Genomic DNA, 19174 nt, shown 5'->3' on the forward strand with positions numbered 1-19174 from the left:
GCTAAATACTTCACCTTGGCTTTAAAAGTCCAACTGTTGCGTCGACCGTCCGTCCATGTGACGACTGCGGTGCAGATGACGGCGGCCACTTGGTTGGTTCGGTGAGCTCTCCGGCGGCAGCCTGCACCAAAGCACCTCCCTGCTATGAAAGGAAGCAGCACTGTGAGCAACCACTTCATCATAGGCTGGCAATCGACTGTACGTGTCATAATTACAAACACACGGAACTTTATGCTAGGTGACCGCCTTTATTTAACTCCTTTGCAAGAACTGTCGGGGCAGTGTCTAGCAGCAGTCCGCAATTCTTCCATATGTGCCTTGTCTTTCTACCGTACGTGCATGACTCACTCAGAGCCTTATTTAGCATCGGAAGTAGGGAGAGCAACTTAGCGAAGAACGCATGCGTTTCAGCAGTGGTTTTCTCGTGGCATTGCAAGGATAACAGAGCACACATTTCCTCCTTCCCTGGTTGATTCTTTTTCTAAATGAAACCAAAAAAAACCTTCCTGTTACTGAACAACTAGAGAAACTGACCACTTAATATTTTGCTTTCATTAACAGAAATGGAATGAACTCCAAACGTTAGGGGGATGTCTTGATATGGGAAGTTCCTCGCCAACCCCAAACGTCGTGCATGCGTTTGATTGGATGGACTTAACGTCAGCTTTGAGAGTGGAGATCTCGAAACGGTTGGTTCGTTTATGGGGTTTAACGTCCCAAAGCGACTAAGGCTATGAGAGGCGCCGTAGTGGAGGGCTCCGGAAATTTCGACCACCTGGGGTTCTTTAACATGCACTGACATCGCACAGTACACGGGCCTCAAATTTCTCCTCCAAAGAAATTCATCCGCCGCGGCCGGGATTGAACCCACGTCTTTCGGGCCAGCAGCCGAGCACCATAGCCACTGAGCCACCGCGGCGGCTCGAAACAAAGGCTTGTCACAAGTATTCCAGCGAGTGCAAAAGCCAGAACTCTGACTCTCTTTATGATTCCGAACAACTTCGCTCACTTACTGAAATGAGAAGGAAGGTTATGAACTAAGTGCAGTGCTTGCCGCGCGTATTTGAATAACTGGAATTGCCTATCTTTCAGAAGCACGCCTAACAAGTTTCAGCGAAGTCAATTCCCATCCTGTTTGAGTTTAGACTTGCACTCTGTGCCTCAAATTCCACGTGTTGTAGCATGGAAGACTGAGCTATGGCTGCGTCTACTGCTTGCGCAAAGCCACTGGCACTCTTCCTCACCTTCAGGACGCCTTTCCCACCATAGTGGGCAGGGAATGGGCGCTGTACAGGATTCAGAGGTTAGTGGTGCTCTCGTGATGATAACAGTCCAGTCACAGCAGGCGCATCTTGCTCTCACAGTGGTGGATGGCTCGTCCCAGAGTCAGACTGTCCATCAAGAGAGAGAACGTTAGTGGCACGGTCCCAGCTCGCGTTTGTCTAGATAAGGAGCAATGACAAAAAAAGTTATTGCAGCATCGACGTGACTGGCTATAATTGCCGTCAAATTTGAATTATGGGTTTAACTTCCCGAAATGATGCACTGGATATGAGCAACGTCATTATCGAGGATCTCTAACTAATTTATACTACCTGCGGCTCTTCGAAACGTGCTAATATCACATACCGCTTGCGCGCCTTTTAGTGCAACAGAATGCATATTAATTTCTCCTACACACCCATATGTACTGCAGAGTGGGTAATGCAGCATCAGAAAGGGGCATAATTATTCACTAAGAGAATGTCAGAGGTAGAGCAAAGTTATCCACATACCCATAATCGTGGTTACGCCGTGAGGCTGACGCTAAACAGGAGCAGCAGTCATCTGCAGAAGAAACGATGTGAAATTAACACGTGTGCTAACTCACCTGCAATAAAAAAACAAAATAGTGCGATTTGCCTAAGGTGTCGGCAGTGTTTCTTTTGACCAGTTCAGGAAAGTTGCCATACAGAGGTCAAGAGTAGCCAAATATCGCCAATCTTTTCTGTCAGCGCCAAATTTGACACCATTGGCGTGAAAACATGTACTACGCCATTTGATGGCACATAGAAAACAGTTCGTGTTAATTTTCTGCAAAAGGCCTCTTGGACCCTCAAACTTTGACGACATTTTGCCCTACAGCCGCAATCTAAACATGAGTGTCAGAACAGCCACGATTATCTCCAGCTCTATATAGTTCCGGTGCTCGGTTTCCGTCAAGGCTTCTCACGAAAAAAAACGGTCCGACCGACCTTTTAAACGTGGCGTCCAGTTGCATTATCCTGTAAAGAACAAAAATTATCACCCCTCACTTGGTTCATATCGTCCTTACAATGAAATAGGACAACGTTTTCTTGCAGAGAAATAGGTGGAGCTGATTAAGACAGCTTTATCACTTTCTCGCAGAAAACTGAAAATAAATCAAACTCAGTACATAACCCGAGCATCTCACTAAAGACATGTTTTGCGCCGATCATGCACTTTCAGTTTCTTAATACACTGATAAAGCTGAACATCAGTGATAGATATTAAGAATATGAGCGTGCTTAGTGACATTTACCGCAAAAAAAGCTTGTAAGTTTCACCCCCTCTTTATTTCACGTAAAACCATGCACGGTGATTCCACTGGAGAAAATGGCAGTGCAGTACACGGCACTCGTATATCACGATTTGTGTAAACTTGATTTTGAGTTTCAAGCTATGGATTTTACCTTATTACGAAATTCTGTATATACGAGCCTTGTATGAAGTCTTTTAGTTGTGGCCTTCACACCGTGGACCACCGAGTCGTGTTTGGATCTGCTACGTGGAAAAGTCACGCGCAACCGCACTCACTTTCAGCCAATATTTCTGCACGGCCGAGTCAGTAGGGGCTGCTGTACAATGGCCGGCCGTCGGCGGCACCCACGTGATGATAACACTCCAGACGCAAGAGGCGCCCCCGGTTTGGACGGAGGGCTTGGCCAAGGGCGCGAGCTGCCAATCAGGACGAAATAAAAAGAACGCCAGTGACTCACGGAAAATTGAACTTCTGCAGTATTCCAAAACAACCCACAACAGGCGGTGGTTTAACGTCCCGAAGCGACACAGGCTACGGGGGGACACAGTAGTGAATGACTCGGGGTAAATCTGGATGCCCAGGGGGTAAGTAATGAGCAGTGATTTCGCAAAGCATGCGGGCGCGTTTGCGTTTTGCTTCCGACCAAAGGGACGCCTCAGGGAGCAATCCTCTCTCCAATGCTCTTCGACGTTGCTCTCATGCACCTGCTGGAACAACTTAGTGCCATAAAGGGAATCTGGCACGCCCTCTACGCGGATGGCATAACCATATGGGCAACGGAGAGAAACTTTGGACAGATGGAGGAGGCCCTCCAAGAGGGTGCCAGTACGGTTCAAGAATATGCAGAAGAATGCGGACTGCGCTGTTCTCCGGACAAGACGGAGCTCCTCGTGCTGCGGGGGAAGATGGATACTGCATCGCTGGAGATCTTGGTCCACGATACAAATATTCCCGAGGTGTAAACAATACGGTTTTGGGGGCTGCTCATTAACCACAATTGTTTGAACGCAGCAGCGGTCACCAAGCTCCGAACGATGTGCGAACAAGATATCTCGGATCACAAGCAAGAAAAACGGCATGGAAGAACAGGATACCCTTGGACTAATACAGGCCTTTGTCATCTGTAGGATAGTGTTCGTGGCTCCGTACCTTCGTATGCGGAAGACCGATCTAAACCACCTGCACGTTATCATTCGAACCGCTTATAAGAAGGCACTCGGCTTACCCATGAAAGTATCTACTGAGCGTATGCTAAAACTAGGGGTACACAATACGGCTGATGAATTGAGTAGCGTCCATCTTACAAGCCAGGTAATGAGACTGGAAACAACTACGACCGGCCGCAGGGTCTTAGAAGATTTAAACATTAGCTTTCCGGAGCAAGTGGCTGGGAGAGAAAATATACCTAGAAAATTGAAGAGCAAATTCCTTACGCTTCCGCTTCCCAAAAACATGCACCTGGAGCATGGTTATGCTAGACGAGTGGCGAGGAGCAAGAAGTTGAACGAGTGCTATTTAAGAGAAGAAGGAGCCTTCTTCGTGGACGCTACGGGTCCTGTACAAGGAGTATCAACAATCTTAGCGGTGCACCAAATGCAGGTCGTGGACGGGCTTTCAGTTCGTAACGGGGATACCCAGGCTATGGAGGAAGTAGCGATAGCACTAGCCGCAACGCACTCCGCATAGAAATACACAGTTACAGATTCCTAGGCGGATTATAGAAACTATATGCGTGGCAGAATCACGCCGCTAGTCCGCAAGATTCTCAGTTAAAGTTGGACTTCAGCTGAACGGAAGGAATTAATATGGGCACCAGGTCACCAGGGAGTTGAAGAAACGAGCGCGCACACGCTTCGGCCAGAGCTTTTCTTCCCCGGAATCCTTCTACGTTCTCCCTCACTGATTCAGGCTCTCCTTCTCCGATAACAACATATTCAGAGATATTACAGCATATGCGCCTTGAAAGGCAGACACTCCCGAGGCCCGCTAAGAGTCTTAGTAACTAACAGGAATGTGACCTTCGAAGGCTACAAACTTTGTCGTTTAATAATCCAGCTAAGCTTCACGCCATTGAGCCCGAGTACTTTTCGGCACAGTGCAAACATTGTGTCCAGAAGGCAAACTTATACCATATGGTATGGACTTTTCCGGCAAATAATAGTATTGACATCATAAATCAGCCAACGCAGGAGGGCTGTCAGGCGGCCCTGTCCAGCTCAGACCTCGAGGAACAACGAGCTCTCGTCGCCAGAGAACGGAAAGCGGCTCTTACCAACGGCGTCCCGGACTGGGCACCCGATCAGCCTTGCCTTAAACTAAGTCATTGCGGCTTTAAATAAACGTTTTCATCATCATCATCGACCGCATTGAAAAAAAGAGTCCTCCAGTTCAGCACGGAGCTCAGCAAACACCGAGTTGTAATAAAGTGGTTTGTGTTATAACGTGCACATTAATTAAAAAAAAATTACGCCTCATAGCAAGTACGTTACGTACATTTTTTTTACGCAGCAAAATAAAAAGCTGTAAATACCAACGAGACATACCAGTGATTATTAAATGAAAAAATAACAAAATATTCACATTCATCTTCAGGAAATCGGAATGCCTTAAAAGCAATGAAAGCCAGCAGGCTACGAAATACGCATATGATCCGCATCGCATGAATGCTATGAACTAAAAAGCGGAAACTGCCGCATGATTCAGGAATGTGGTGCATTTTGCGCTATAGAATTCGTCAGGGTTATGGAGTGTAATAAATGTCGAAGTCCCAGTTCTCAACGAAGCTAGACCTCTTACGCATGGATGAAACCCCACAGACAAAGGGCACAAAAATGACTGAGTCCAATTTATGAGGGCCTCGGGAATGGAACCACCGGTGTTGATGCTGGTGTCATGCCACTACCATTTCAAGATTAGGTTAGTTGCCACTATCAAAGAAAGAACACAGCATGAATGAAGTTACCATTCACTTCACGTGACTAGTTTTTGAAGGTTAGGTTAGTTATTAGTAGCAAAGAAAGAACAGAGCAGAAATGCAGTAGCCTGTCTCTTCATGCCACTAACTTTTGCAGGTTATCACAAAATGAACAAGGGAGGGGAAAACCTCAGGTTGCTTGAGCCAACGTTTCGACAAGGGGACTTGTCTTCGTCTGGGCAAAGCGTTCATCATTGGCAGGGATTAAATAGGGCCTTCACTCCGAGGAGGAAGGCCCCGGGGGTGGGGAACGAAAGTGGTGTGAGAGGGGATGCGTGTCAGGAAGGGGAGGGAGGTGAATCTTGATTCGTTAAGCTGCAATAGTGGAAAAACTTATATCCGGGGGGTGGGGATTGAACAAAGGCTTTAAAGGGGCTGCGACGGGGGGGGGGGGGGGGGAGGCGCTGGGTGGACCTGGTAAGCTCAGATAAGAGGATTAGTCAGCGTGGTAAAGGAAAATGTTAGGTTAGTTATCAGTATCAGTATGTTAGGTTAGGGTAGTTATCAGTAGCAAAGATAGTAGACAGACAGGAGAAGTGCAGTCACCTGTGTCGTTATGCCACAAGCTTTTGAAGGTCACTTTAGTTATTAGTAGCAAGGAAAAACCACACCAGAAATGCAATAACCTGTCTCATCATGGGACCAGCATTGTTAAGTTAGGTTATTAGCAGGAAAGAAACAATACAAGAGAAAGGCAGGAACCTGTCTCCTAATGCCACTAGCTTTCCAAAGTTAGGTTAGCTATTAGTAGCAAGAAAGAACACAGCAGAAATGCAGTAACCTGTCTCCTCATGCCACTAGCTTTTGAAGGTTAGGTTAGTTATTAGTAGCAAAGAAAGAACAGTATGTTATGACTGCAGCAACCTGTCTCGTCATGCCACTAGCTTTTGAAGGTGAGGCTAGTTATTAGTAGCAAGGTAAGAACACTGCAGGAACACTGCTCCAGTCCTTAGCCACATCTGCAATCCCGTTTTTAAATCTGGCAGTTATCCCAAGCAGCTCAAGATAGCGAAAATAATACCGGTCTTCAAAAAAGGTGATCCAGCTTTGCTAAATAATTATCGTCCGATTGCAATTCTTCCTTTTTTTGACAAAATTTTAGAAAAACTAATTGAAGTAAGGTTGTCTAGTTATATTGAAAAATTTAACATATTGACAGATAGTCAACACGGCTTTCGGCGCGGACTATCTACAGATACTGGAATAGCGTCTCTCATAGATTACGTTAGGCTAACAATTGATAAAGGAATGTTCTCAGGAGCAGTTTACATAGATTTTAGCAGAGCATTTGATTCCATTGATCACTCCGTCTTGTTTCACAAATTTGAATCTTATGGTATCACTGGACCTCCCCTAATGCTCTTGAAGAGCTTTCTCTGTGACCGAGAGCACATAGTCTCTATTAATGACCATACATCTAACATAGCTTTAATTAACAAGGGTGTTCCACAGGGCTCAATTCTGGGCCCTGTAATGTTTTTACTATACATTAATGATTTACCATCCTGTATAAAGAATTGCAATAGTATACTATACGCAGATGACTCTACCATGCTATAATCGCACCAGGACATTAATCAGCTGATTCTTAACCTACAGAATGATCTTAATTCTCTTGAGCGTTGGTGCCACATTAACCGCCTGTCCGTGAACGTCACTAAAACTTGTTTTCAGATTTTCCATCCCCCTCAGAAGTCATTGCCCATCACACCACTTCTATACCTCAATTCTGCTGCTATTTCACCGCAAGATCGATTTTCTTTTCTTGGTGTTATCATTGACCCTCACTTAAAATTCCATCATCATGAAGCTGAAACGTGCAAGAAAATTTCTTATGGGTTACGCGCACTAATTAAAGCCCGAAGCTATTTTCCAGTCCTAACTGTACTACCTCTTTACTACGCATTCATCCACAGCCACTTAAACTACGGTATCTCATCTTGGGGTAACGCCTATCATATTCATCTCTGGCCTTTAATAAAACTGCAAAAGCAATCCATGCGCATCATAACCAATACCCCTCGAATGTCACCCTCCCGCATTTTGTTGATAGATTTGGACGTTCTACCTATCTCGGCCCTTTATTTTTACAACCTTGGTATCCTATTCTTTAAGATTCTTCATCATTATCTCCCGCTAAGCATATTGTCACGGGTCGTTCAAACGACGCGGGTCGTGGGGACACTGGAGACCACAGGAGCAGCGCCAGGGACAGTCCAAGCGGTCGCGGCCGGGCTCACGAGCGATTTTCCACGGAGCCTCTTCCTCTTTGCCGGCGATCGGCTCCCCGCTCGTTGAAGATGACGTTAAGTGGAAACACACATGACATTGCTCTCCTCCCGAAAGGCGCATCGTCCCGATGCGCAGAGAAGCAAAATTAGCGCTGAAAAACGCGTAAGGCGCGAAGAGTTAGGCCACGTGCTCCGAGCGGTCACAGTACGGTTTGAGGCGAGCGACGTGAACAACCTCGGAGGCAGGCGGGCGGCGGGACGCACGCGTTACTATCGGCAACACTTCGTAATTTAACTCGCCTATACGGCGAATCACTTCGTACGGGCCAAAGTATCTTTTGAGCAGCTTTTCGCGAAGGCCACGGCGTCGAATTGGAGTCCACACCCACACGCGATCACCAGGATTGAATTGAACATCCCGATGGCCTTGGTTGTATTGCCGAGCATCGACTTGCTGGCGGGCTTGGATGCGGAGGCGGGCCAGCTGTCGGGCTTCTTCCGCATGTTGGGCGACGAGTTGAGCATCGGCGTGAGTGTAGACGTCAGGATGGTGGGGCAACATAGCGTCTAGCATGGTAGTGACTTCCCTGCCATGCACCAGGCGAAATGGTGAAAATCCGGTAGTTTCTTGAACTGCGGTGTTATACGCAAAAGTGACGTAAGGTAACACTTCGTCCCAGGTTCGGTGCTCGATGTCTACATACATTGAGAGCATGTCAGCCAAGGTCTTGTTAAGGCGCTCGGTCAGCCCGTTTATTTGCGGGTGGTATGCGGTAGTTTTGCGGTGAGCGGTATGCGCCCCGCCCCCGGTACGGCGAACAGCCTCGGGAAATTGAGGAATTTCTGCGCCATTCCCCGCCACCTGAGCGGCCTTCTCGTCGTGCGTTTCGCTCGCCGCCGCCGCGCCGCTTCGATTCCCCTCTGCGCGACCGTCGCGGAAGCCTTTCTCCTCGTCGGGAAAACTAAGCCCGGCGACGCCTGGAGGTGGCGTTGCCGACCGAGAATCTGTAAAAGAGCCTCCACGTACGACGTCCCGCTCCCCCTCACCGACCGACGACCTTTCCGCCGATCCTATAGCCGCCTCTGATCGCCCAGTGTACAATAATCTTGACGTGCTTATCGACGGCCACGCCACGACCGCCCTCGTCGACACTGGCGCCGACTACTCCGTTGTGAGTGGGGAGCTGACCCGCCGCCTTCGCAAGGTACTAACGCAGTGGGATGGCCCACAAATCCGAACCGCCGGAGGCCACCTCGTCACCCCGGTAGGCCGCTGCACTTCTCGCGTTGAGATTAACGGTCTCACGTGCCCCGTTACCTTCGTCGTCTTGCAGCGCTGCTCGAGAGATATTATTCTCGGTATGGATTTTCTGACCGAGTTCGGCGCTGTTATCGACCTCGCTGACTGCCGCCTCACCCTTCAACGACCTTGCCTTGACCCGCCGAGCTCCGAGCCGACGTTCTCCGAGGCGCGCATCTTAGCGGACCACGTGACTTTGCCGCCTGACTCGAGCGTGTTTCTGCTGGTAGTGTGCAGCTGCTTCTTGACAGGGGTGTTGGTGTTGCTAGAGGTGTCACGCGTCTTTACTCTGGTTGCACCCAAGTCCTCGTCACGAACTTTCGCAGCGCTCCGCAGCACCTCACCAAGGGCACAGTAATCGGCCTTATCGAGCGCCTCAGCGCCCCTGTCGACGCTACGACCCTGTCTGCGGCTCCTTCATGTCCGCTTTCTCCCCAACACTCGGTGCCGCCTTTAGGTGTCAGCATTGCACCGCAGCTCTCTGCTCAGGAGAGAGACGAGCTCGTCGCTCTGCTGGGTGAGTTTCACGACTGCTTTTCTACGTCACCTGGGGTTCGCCAGACGCCAATAGCCAAGCACAGAATAATTACCGACGACGCTGTCCATCCTGTTCGTCGTCACCTTACCGAGTTTCGTTGAAAGAACGTGAAACCATACAACATCAAGTGCGCGAAATGTTGGCTGATGACATTATCCAACCATCTCACAGCCCGTGGGCTGCTCCGGTGGTGCTAGTGAAGAAAAAAGACGGCACCCTTCGCTTCTTTGTTGACTATCGGCTCCCCGCTCGTTGAAGATGACGTTAAGTGGAAACACACATGACAATATTTTCTCCCGGCATGATCATGAGCAACACCGTCACACGTTTTGCGCTGCGTAATAACTTTTTACTACCTAAGGTCAGAACTAACTACGGGAAACAATGCCTTCATTTTTCATCCGTATCATTTTGGAATTCTTTGACCATAGACATCAAACAAACTAATACGCTTTCTTTATTCAAGGTCAAACTAAGACTTTTCCTTCTTAATTTGTGATTTTTTTTTGTTATGTTATTGATTCTATGTATTGCGGCATGTGTGAGTGTTTTATTTTATATTATCGTGCATTACATTGTTTGTATTTCAATATTTCAGTAACTAATATTACACTATGTGCCTATATTTATTCTGTTTCGTCGCTAATTAATGTGCTGTGTATTTTATATTATGTTGCATATTGAATTTTATTTTCATGGGAGGTCCCGCCCGCGGTCTTGTACCATGGGACCTCTCGCTGTATACAATTGTAACTTTTATTGTATTACTCAATAAACTTTCAACTTTCAACTTTCAACGTAGTAACCGGTGTCATAATGCCACTATGTTTTGAAGGTTAATTCAGTTGCAACATCCTGTAAATAGCAAAAATTGTGACGCATCCTTATAATGAAACAGCACAACTTTTTCTTGCAGAGAAGTAGGTAGAGCTGATGAAGACCGCTTTATCACTTTCTCGCACAAAACTGAAAATAAAGCAAACGCAGTACATAACACCAAAATCTCACTAAAGAGATGTTTTGCGCCAAACATGCACTTTCAGTTTTTTAGCTACATTGATTCAGCTGAACATCGGAGGTGGATATTAAGAATACTAGCGTGCTCAGAGACATTCACCGCAAAAAAAGCTTGTAAGTTTTATCCCCCCCCCCCCCCCCCTGTATTTCAGGCAAAACCATGCACGATTATTCCAGTGAGGAAGATGGTAAGCATAGCAGGGCCGTATTTCACGGTTTGCGTAAATGTGATCTTGAGTTTTATGCTGTGGATTTTAAGTTATTACTAAATTCTGCATATGTCTAGCCTTGTCTGCAGATTTATAGTAGTGCCCTTCAGACCATGGACCACAGAGTCATGTTTGCATCTGCTACGTGCAAAATCATGTGCAACCGTACTCACTTTCGGCCATTATTTCTGCATGGCCGAGTCAGTAGCGGCTGCTGGACGACAGCCGGCCTTCGGCGGCACCCACGTGATGATAACAGTCCAGACACAACAGGCGTCCGCGGCTTGGACGACGGGCTGGTCAGGAGCTCGAGCTGCCAATCACGACGAAAAAACAAGAACGCCATTGACTCAGTTACTGCAGATTTAACTTCGCAGTATTCCAAAAAAAAAAAACTACAACAGGCGGTGATTTAACGACCCGAAGCAACTCGGGCTACGGGGGACACAGTAGTGAATGGCTCAGGGCAAATCTGGATGCCCACGGGTTAGAAATGTGCGTGATTTCGTAAAGGATGCGGGCGCTTTTGCGTTTTGCTTCCGACCAAGCTCTGTCGTCTCAACCGGATTGAAAAAAGAGTTCTCCAGTTCACCATGGAGCACTGTAACCACCGAGTTGTAATGAAATGCTTTCCGTTACAACGTGCACATTACATGAAAAAAACTGCGCATCATAGTATGTACGTTATGTGCATTTTTTTACGCAGCAAAAAAAAAAAACTGCAAATACCAAAAAGTGATATCCCAGCGATTACTAAAGGGAAACAGGACAAATATTCATATTCATCTTCAGGAAATAAGAATGCTTTAGAAGTGATGAAACGCAGCAGCCTAGGGTCTACCCAGGAACGATCCACATCGCACGAATACTTATGAACTAAAAACGCGGAAAATGCCGCATGATTCAGGAATGTGGTGCATTTTGCTGTATAGTATTCGTCAGTGCTATGGAGTGTAAATAAATGTCGAAGTCCTAGTTCTCACCGAGTCTAGGCCTATTACGTTTACTCTGGATGCAACCCCACAGAAAAAGGGCACAAAAATGATTGAGTCCGCTCTATAAGGGGCTCGGGAATAGAACCAGCGGAGTTGATGCTGGTGTGAAAAGGGTATAAATAATTCTCAGGCCGTTCATGGCCATGGGTGCATTCCAAGCACAACAATGACTAATTTCATAGCTCTGCTAGTAAACATCAGTTTCTTCCATGTACTGCAGGACTCCTGCAGAATAACACGCAAACTTCCATTCCCGCTAACAAAGGAACATCTAGAGGTCGCTCTGCTGGCTGGAACAAAGACAGGCTCTACAACTCATTTCGTGTTCTTCCCTTCTTATCATAAAACACTTCAACAGCAAAGTTCAACTAGGCCAGCAGCAGGTTTCCTGGAAGATGTCAAATCTGGTCTGGGTTCATTCGCTGTCGTTCACGAAAAACTACGTTCGCTCAATATTTGTATGTCACTTCTGTCTGATGAAAAAAATCTTTCTTGCATCTGAGGGTGTCACGATTCTTCTTGTTAAGAAGTTTAATTCGCCGGATTTTTTTTCCCGAAGAGGTAAGAACAGTACAATGAATCAAATAGACGCAGAAACAGCAGTGCGGCAGCTACTGGCACTTACTCCTGTTCATGGACGAAACAAAATGGCTAGATCTTTTCTAGTGCTTGTTGTTGTGCTTCTGGGCCGTGCAGTGTTGCACCGAAGGAACACCTGAAGCTAGCGAGCAAAAGTGCTGATATAGATAGGAGTTAATGAAAAATTTTAAGTAATCTGCAATTCGCTCATGGCATCGCCTTGCTTAGTCATACAGAAGATGAACTGCAAAGCATGATCAATGAGTAAGACAGGCAGAGGAGAACAGTGAGTCTAAAAATTAACATTCAGAAAAACAAAGTAACGTTCAACAATATCGCGAGGGAACACAGTTCGTTATTGGTAGTGAGGTGCGGGAAAAGGGAATATGTCTACTAAGGACAGGTAGTGATTATTGATCGGGATTATGAGAGGGAAATAGATAGAAAAAAGGGGGTGGAGAACATATGGGAAGTCCTTCCAGATCACGAATGGCAGTTTACGGATAACTGTCAAGACCAAAGTATACAACAGCTTTACCTCACTGGTACTCAGCTATGATGCAGAAAAATGAAAGCTGGTTTGATTTGGTTTATGGGGTTTAACGTCCCAAGGCGACTGAGGCTATGAGAGACGCCGTAGTGGAGGGCTCCGGAAATTTCGACCACCTGGGGTTCTTTAACGTGCACTGACATCGCACAGTACACGGGCCTCGAATTTCTCCTCCAAAGAAATTCAACCGCCGCGGCCGGGATCGAACCCGCGTCTTTCGGGCCAGCAGCCGAGCACCATAGCCACTGGGCCACCGCGGCGGCTAACAATGAAAGCTAACAAAAAGGGTTCTGGTTAGGTTAATGACAGTGCAGCGAGATATGGAAGTTAGAAGACCGGAGTTAAGTTAGGAGACCAGAAGCAGGCACAGTGGTGAGGTAACAGACGCGGGTTAAAGGCAACCTAGTCGAAATCAAGAGGAAGAAATGGGCTTGCGTATGACATGCAATGTGAAGGCAAGATAACCACTGGCCCTTAAGAGTAACATAGTGGAATTCGAGCGAAGGCAAGTGTAACAAGGGACGGCAGAAAGTTAGGTGGGTGGATGAGATTAAGAAGAGATTAACTAGTTGGCAAAGAACAGTTTTAATTGGAGAGGCAAGGGAAGGGCCTTGCCCTGCTGTGGGTGCAGCCAGGATGATGATGATGTATATGGGTCTAAAGCAAGCCACGTGACATAAGACGAATGACGCTGCATATGCTAGTGTTAGACAATAAATACACAGAGAAAAGAATGTTTTTTGATAGAGCATGGACTGTTTGGTTGAGGGTAGCCCAATTAATAAGTGCTAAAAGATTTTCAGGGCAAATAATGGCGCAAGAAAATTCGCGTACTGGCTCTTTGCCAGACATTCAGGCGATAATTATTTATTGCGAAAGACTTTGATGAAGGGAAATTTTATTGCAGATGAGTTTTACCCCTAAGTTGATGCCGATGATTATCTTACAAGAACACACTTTAAAACGCAATTTTCATCAGTGGCAGCATTGTTTCGCCAAACATTGACAGCGACACAGTTCAGTAAAGAGAGAATGTTTAGACAATGGACTAATACTTATCAACTTCAAAAGTGAAAGATATTAACAGCAGCCAGTCGTCTACCGAGAGACTTGGATGCCGCTAATATTCGTAGTGAGAGACTTCCATAGCCAAATATATTTTCGGGGACGGAGTGTTTACAGCATTAAATATTTTGGGTAACACCTTCATGAATAAAAATAACTATGATGGTGGCAGGATTGATCGTCATCTCTTATCCAATTGCTAAATTTAGAGGGAGAATTGGTATATCTCTTTATACATACCCGAGAGAGCTTTGTCCTTTTTAAAACTTAAATGCAATGTATACCAGGTGCTTCAGGAAGGACGGCCCCACTAATCCGAGATAAAGAGTCCTTGTGGCAAACTGAAGCTTTTTATGGAATAGCAATACAAGTGTTTGCTGACGTCAGAAAACAGAATCATGTTAAAATTCGAATAATTATAATAGCTAACGTTTTATGCATTACCGAGCGGCACCTGATTGCACTTTGATATTTCTAGCCTGTCATTAGTAATAACCATGTCAGTTTTTAGGATTCTTAAATCGCGATAATCCTTGCCGATGTGGTTAAAATATTTTGGACCATTTCTCGCGACATCCGAAAACCATGCGCCTGTGGGAGAGCGCAAAGTGACATCAATCCAATTGCGACACTATGTGCCGCACGTGCCACGCGACACACTGAGCCCCGCTCGAGCTGCAGTGCTCCCCGCTGCTCGCAAATGTGTTGCTGCAGCACTGGTGATGTAGAGAATGCCCCGTTCTACATGTCTAACGGAGCGTCGACTTTTAACTGGCGCAGCTGTGTGCCCTACAAGGACGCGGTTTTTGATTGGTGCGAGAAACAGCTCAAATTAATAGAGCCACAGCGGCAAGGGTAACAGTGTTTTCAGAACTGTAAAAACTGGTATGGCTACTATTAGCGCTCGACTACGTATCCCTAATTGCAATCAGGTGCCGAGGTGTAATAGTTTAAAAATGAACTATTAGAATTTTAGCTTTTTACTTTACTAAGTAATTATGACTTCCTTCTTTTTTGGCATCCACAAACGAGGCTATTACTATTCAGGAAAAAGCTCCTCTTATCTTCCTATGTTTAAAACCCTATGTTTAAAAATTATTAGCCGGCTTGCCTAAAAAACCTGGCATATGCTTCTCCCCTTTATGCTTCAGCTTTTTTTGACCAGCTAAGGATGCATAGTTGCGTTTTGAAAATGTTTTGCTAAAGCACTCAAAACTCCACATGCATAGAATGATCCTCTGCTTATGAAAGCATTACAAGAGTGCAGCTTTAGGTTTAAAGGAGCACAACCTGGCTTGTAATGCTTCCGCAGATGGCACAGTTACTCGCAGCAAACTATTGTCAGTGCGTTTTGCGAGGATGTAGACATAGAAATAAGTGCGGGAAACAAAATTCGGCGGTTAAACTTCAGATTTTCTAAGTGAGCACGCTCAGGCATCGCCGTATTTTGTGCACAGTAAACTTGCAAATCGTGAAAAACAGTGCGACGAATGGCTATAATTTCTACAGCAAGAGCAGGAATCCTCCGAAACCGGATTTCTACCACGACCGCAGATACGTCATCGCGCGTTCTCTGAAAGAAACCGCAGAGTGCACAATCGTACTAACCTCCTATCTCCCTTCATATCTTCGCTCACAGTGTACTTCAGGTTCACATACAGAACAGGAGAAAATGACAGCGCCTTTGCTTTCATAGTATTAACCATCATCGAGAGCCCTTAATGACGCGCTTGGTTTCAGCAGCGGCTCTTTATGCGCGCTTTTTTTCTCATTGCATATTTCCAATTCCACAATATAATATCATGCATTCAAACAAAAATTAAAAAGTAGCGCCTCATTTAGTTGAAGTAATGGTCCCTTAAGTGCACTTTGTCCCAATCACGTGCCGTCCTAGACTTCATAAGTACCAACAAAGATCACTCCCAATTACGTTCAGCATGTTAAAAATTTTCTGTGCGGAATAAGAAAAAGATTAAAGACCTCGTACAGTTCCAAATAGGGTTGTATGTATAGCTTTGTTAGGCGTCAACGGCATACTGAAGTGGTAAGAGAGAGCGCCCCCATTCTTGGGCTGCTCGCTTGATCCAATTGAACCCAATTATTCAGGGTGCTGCTCACCTCTAGGCACCAATTTTACTCTCCTCATCGTTGCAGTGGAGAGGAAGCGGGCCTGAGCTTCCGCTAGCACCCACGTGACGAATGCGCCCAGTGCTGCCAATGCACATGGATGGCTTCTTCCGTCTCAATGAGAGTTCGATGAGCTCGGACTCTTGCCACTGCTGGAAGACACAAGGAATAAGATCAGTATTCATATCACAATGACTGGCGCAGCTCTAGAGAAGGCTTAACCAGTTTTGGGAACGTTTAGTTTAGTTTAGTTTATCGTTTCGTTTAGTTCAGTTTATAGGGGCTTAACGTCAAAAGTGACTCTGGCTATGAGGGATGCCATAGTGAAGGGCGAATAAATCTATTATCTAGAGCACTTACTGACGCACTTGGATTCAGTAACGTCAACAGCACAGTTAAGCGGTAAGAGAGAGCGCCCCCATTCTTGGGCTGCTCACTTGATCCACTGGAACACAATTATTCGCAGTGCTGCTCACCTCTAGGCACCATTTTCACTCCCCTCATCGTTGCGGTGGCGAGGAAGCGGGCCATAGGCTCCACTGGCACCCACGTGACGAACGCGCCAAGTGCGGCCAAGGCGCATGGCTTCTTCCTTTCTCAATGATGGTGCGATGGGCACAGACACCTGCCACTGCTGAAAGACACAAGAAAGAAGGTCAGTGTTAATATCATAGCAGCCGGCACAGCTCGCAAGACGGCCAAACCAGTTTTGAGAACGTTTAGTTTAGTTTGGCTTACATGGGTTTAACATCCCTAAGCACCTGGGGGATGCCATAGTGAAGGGCGAATCAATCTACTATATGTGATTACTACTTAGCCTCTACACAATCGGCGACATGTGCCTACAAAAGAAACCGTGATCTATTATCTGCTAAAGGCAGTTTAACACGGACCTCAGAGGAGTCAAAAGGCGGCACATGGCACCTGCAATGTGAAAAATTTCGTTTGGTTTGCTGTATGGCGTTTAACGTCTCAGAGTGACTTGGGCTCTGAGGGACGCCGGAGTGGAGGGCTCCAGATGATTTCGGCCAGCTGTGGTTCCTTAACATGGGTTAACATTGCACAGCACACTGGCGCCTGGAATTTCGCCTCCATCTAAATGAGAATGTCGCAGCCCGGATCATACCCGCATCTTCTGAGACAGCAGCCAAACACAATAACTATCGAGCCATCTCTGCAAAAATTTGCTTTGAGTAAAATAATGGCAGTTAACGTGGGCATTGAGCACAGACACATATCTATCTTCACTTTCCTATCTGATTTGGACAAAAATCGGTTGATGCACTTGAACACGTGCTAATGCATGTCCCATAAGACATGCATTATTCATACTGCACAACACTGCCTCTAAGAACTAAAAATGAATGTAACTCGAGCATTTCATCCGGCGGTGGGCTCATTAACTACTTATATCTTATGCTGTGCTCGCAAGTAATTACATCCCATGAAAAAAAAACCAAACAGAAAGGAAGAGTTAGGTACTCTTGGAAAAGAACAGGTCTCCGAGAACCATCAGTACTTTTCGAGACTAACCGCAAGCGGTTTAACAGTTTATCCCTATAAAAGTACAGTATAACAGTATAGTAGTGTAGTAGTATAACGTGACACGCGGGAGGAATTTTCCACGGGCGTGTTTGGAGCATTCTATGAAATGCAATTGACCAAAACATTATCACTTCTATGTCTGAAAAACAACCAATACGCTTATATCGTAAAATTCGCGCACGCGCTCCCGACACAGCAAGTCGAAATTACTGGTAAAGTACGGGGGGCCCTATCCTGGAACAGCGCTGAAATTCAAGATGGCAGCGACATTTTTTTTGAAAACTTTTTTTTTGACATAAGCAGAGTAATAGGTACCAACAAACAGTGCCCACATTCTCTTGTTGGCCAGGGAACCGCAGTGACTATAGGACAGGACGAATTCATCTCGTCCTAACCGTCTTCCTTACCTGTGGTCTTCGGTTTCGCTAGTTTCATCGCCTTACTGCCGATCGAAATCGTGGGCGTCAGCATCCGGCAGCACCCACGTGACAACTGCACAACGGACGCTGCCGACACATGCACCGTCTGCATCCACAAAGAAGGTATGATCAAAACAGGCTCCTGCTGCCTTTGCTTGAAAACAAACATCAGTACCGCGATTATATATATCCAGCAGCACTGAAGCTTTGCAGTTACCAAAGAACTGTTGGAAAAATGGCAGACTGGAAAATTGGCAGTATTCGCTGCAAGGAGGCGTCGCCAGTCAAAGCGATATAATTTAAATGCACAGTGCACCATCCAGCTCCTCGGACACCGTGAGACTGCCTAGCAGGGCTATCGGTGCCTTCATTGACTAAGCTCTTGAGTCCCAGCAGTGGAAATATTATCCAGAATGTTCTGCAGTGGAATCCCAGATGGGCAGTCTCGAAAGGAGGCTGCTTACTGTAAAAAGCAGTATATTAATGTATGATGGGGTAGGGTATGGGCAAGGTTTTGAAGGCATGATGGTATGGTTTGGTGTGATAAGATATGGTAAGGTATGGTATGGTATGGCAAGGCGCGGAAGGTACGGTAAGGTACGGTATGCTTTGGTGTGGTGTGGTAAGATATGCTAAGGTACTGTAACCCTTCGCTGGACAGCGGGACTCATAAGTCCCGCTTTTTACACAGTCATGTTTTGCTTTTTGGGCTCAAAACCGCTCAATTAATTTCACTTAAATTTCCGCTGCAACCTAGTGGATGTTGAAAGAAGTTTTTTTAATAGCTATGTTGAATGTAGACGCGCGCTTAGAGCACGGACATGCGTCTGAAACGAACCGTTCCACTTGCGCGCGCTGCGTGCCGGTTTCAGCAGATTTTGGCGCTCTGTGCAGCCGGTTCATTATGAACGATAAGTTTCAAAAGTTTTCTTTTTAATGACTAATTCTGAAATCTGCTTTATACATCATTGCCTTTTGTCCTGTGTGTACTTTCTGCAAAAAAAAATTTTGCGAAGTCAAATTAAAAGGTTCTGAGCAATATATTTCTTGAAGCATATCCACTATAACTTTGTGTGCTGCCCA

At 46.1% G+C, this 19174-nt stretch overlaps 1 protein-coding gene across 11 annotated transcripts in view; it reads right to left on the minus strand.

Moving 5' to 3' along the window:
• Window positions 1–19174, minus strand: part of LOC149347442 (uncharacterized) — a 197452-nt gene that overhangs the window by 42767 nt on the left and 135511 nt on the right. For 3 of the 11 annotated variants that reach the window (XM_089587120.1, XM_089587115.1, XM_089587118.1), the window contains exons 1-2: window positions 1245–1256; window positions 15–142 (exon numbers count right to left, since the gene is read on the minus strand). The exons of 4 other annotated variants lie outside the window; for them this stretch is intronic. The gene's annotated coding sequence lies outside the window, so the exon portion shown is untranslated. Of the gene's footprint in view, window positions 1–14; window positions 143–1244; window positions 1392–1775; window positions 1828–2817; window positions 2959–10984; window positions 11125–16118; window positions 16280–16603; window positions 16762–18079; window positions 18194–19174 lie in introns of those variants that run through there. 4 more of the 11 variants (XM_089587119.1, XM_089587113.1, XM_089587114.1 and 1 more) reach the window with 3 other exon arrangements.

This window comes from Amblyomma mixtum, chromosome 4 (genome assembly GCF_055824585.1).
Source record: "Amblyomma mixtum isolate Tamu chromosome 4, ASM5582458v1, whole genome shotgun sequence".
Classification (NCBI taxonomy): Eukaryota; Metazoa; Arthropoda; class Arachnida; order Ixodida; family Ixodidae; genus Amblyomma; species Amblyomma mixtum.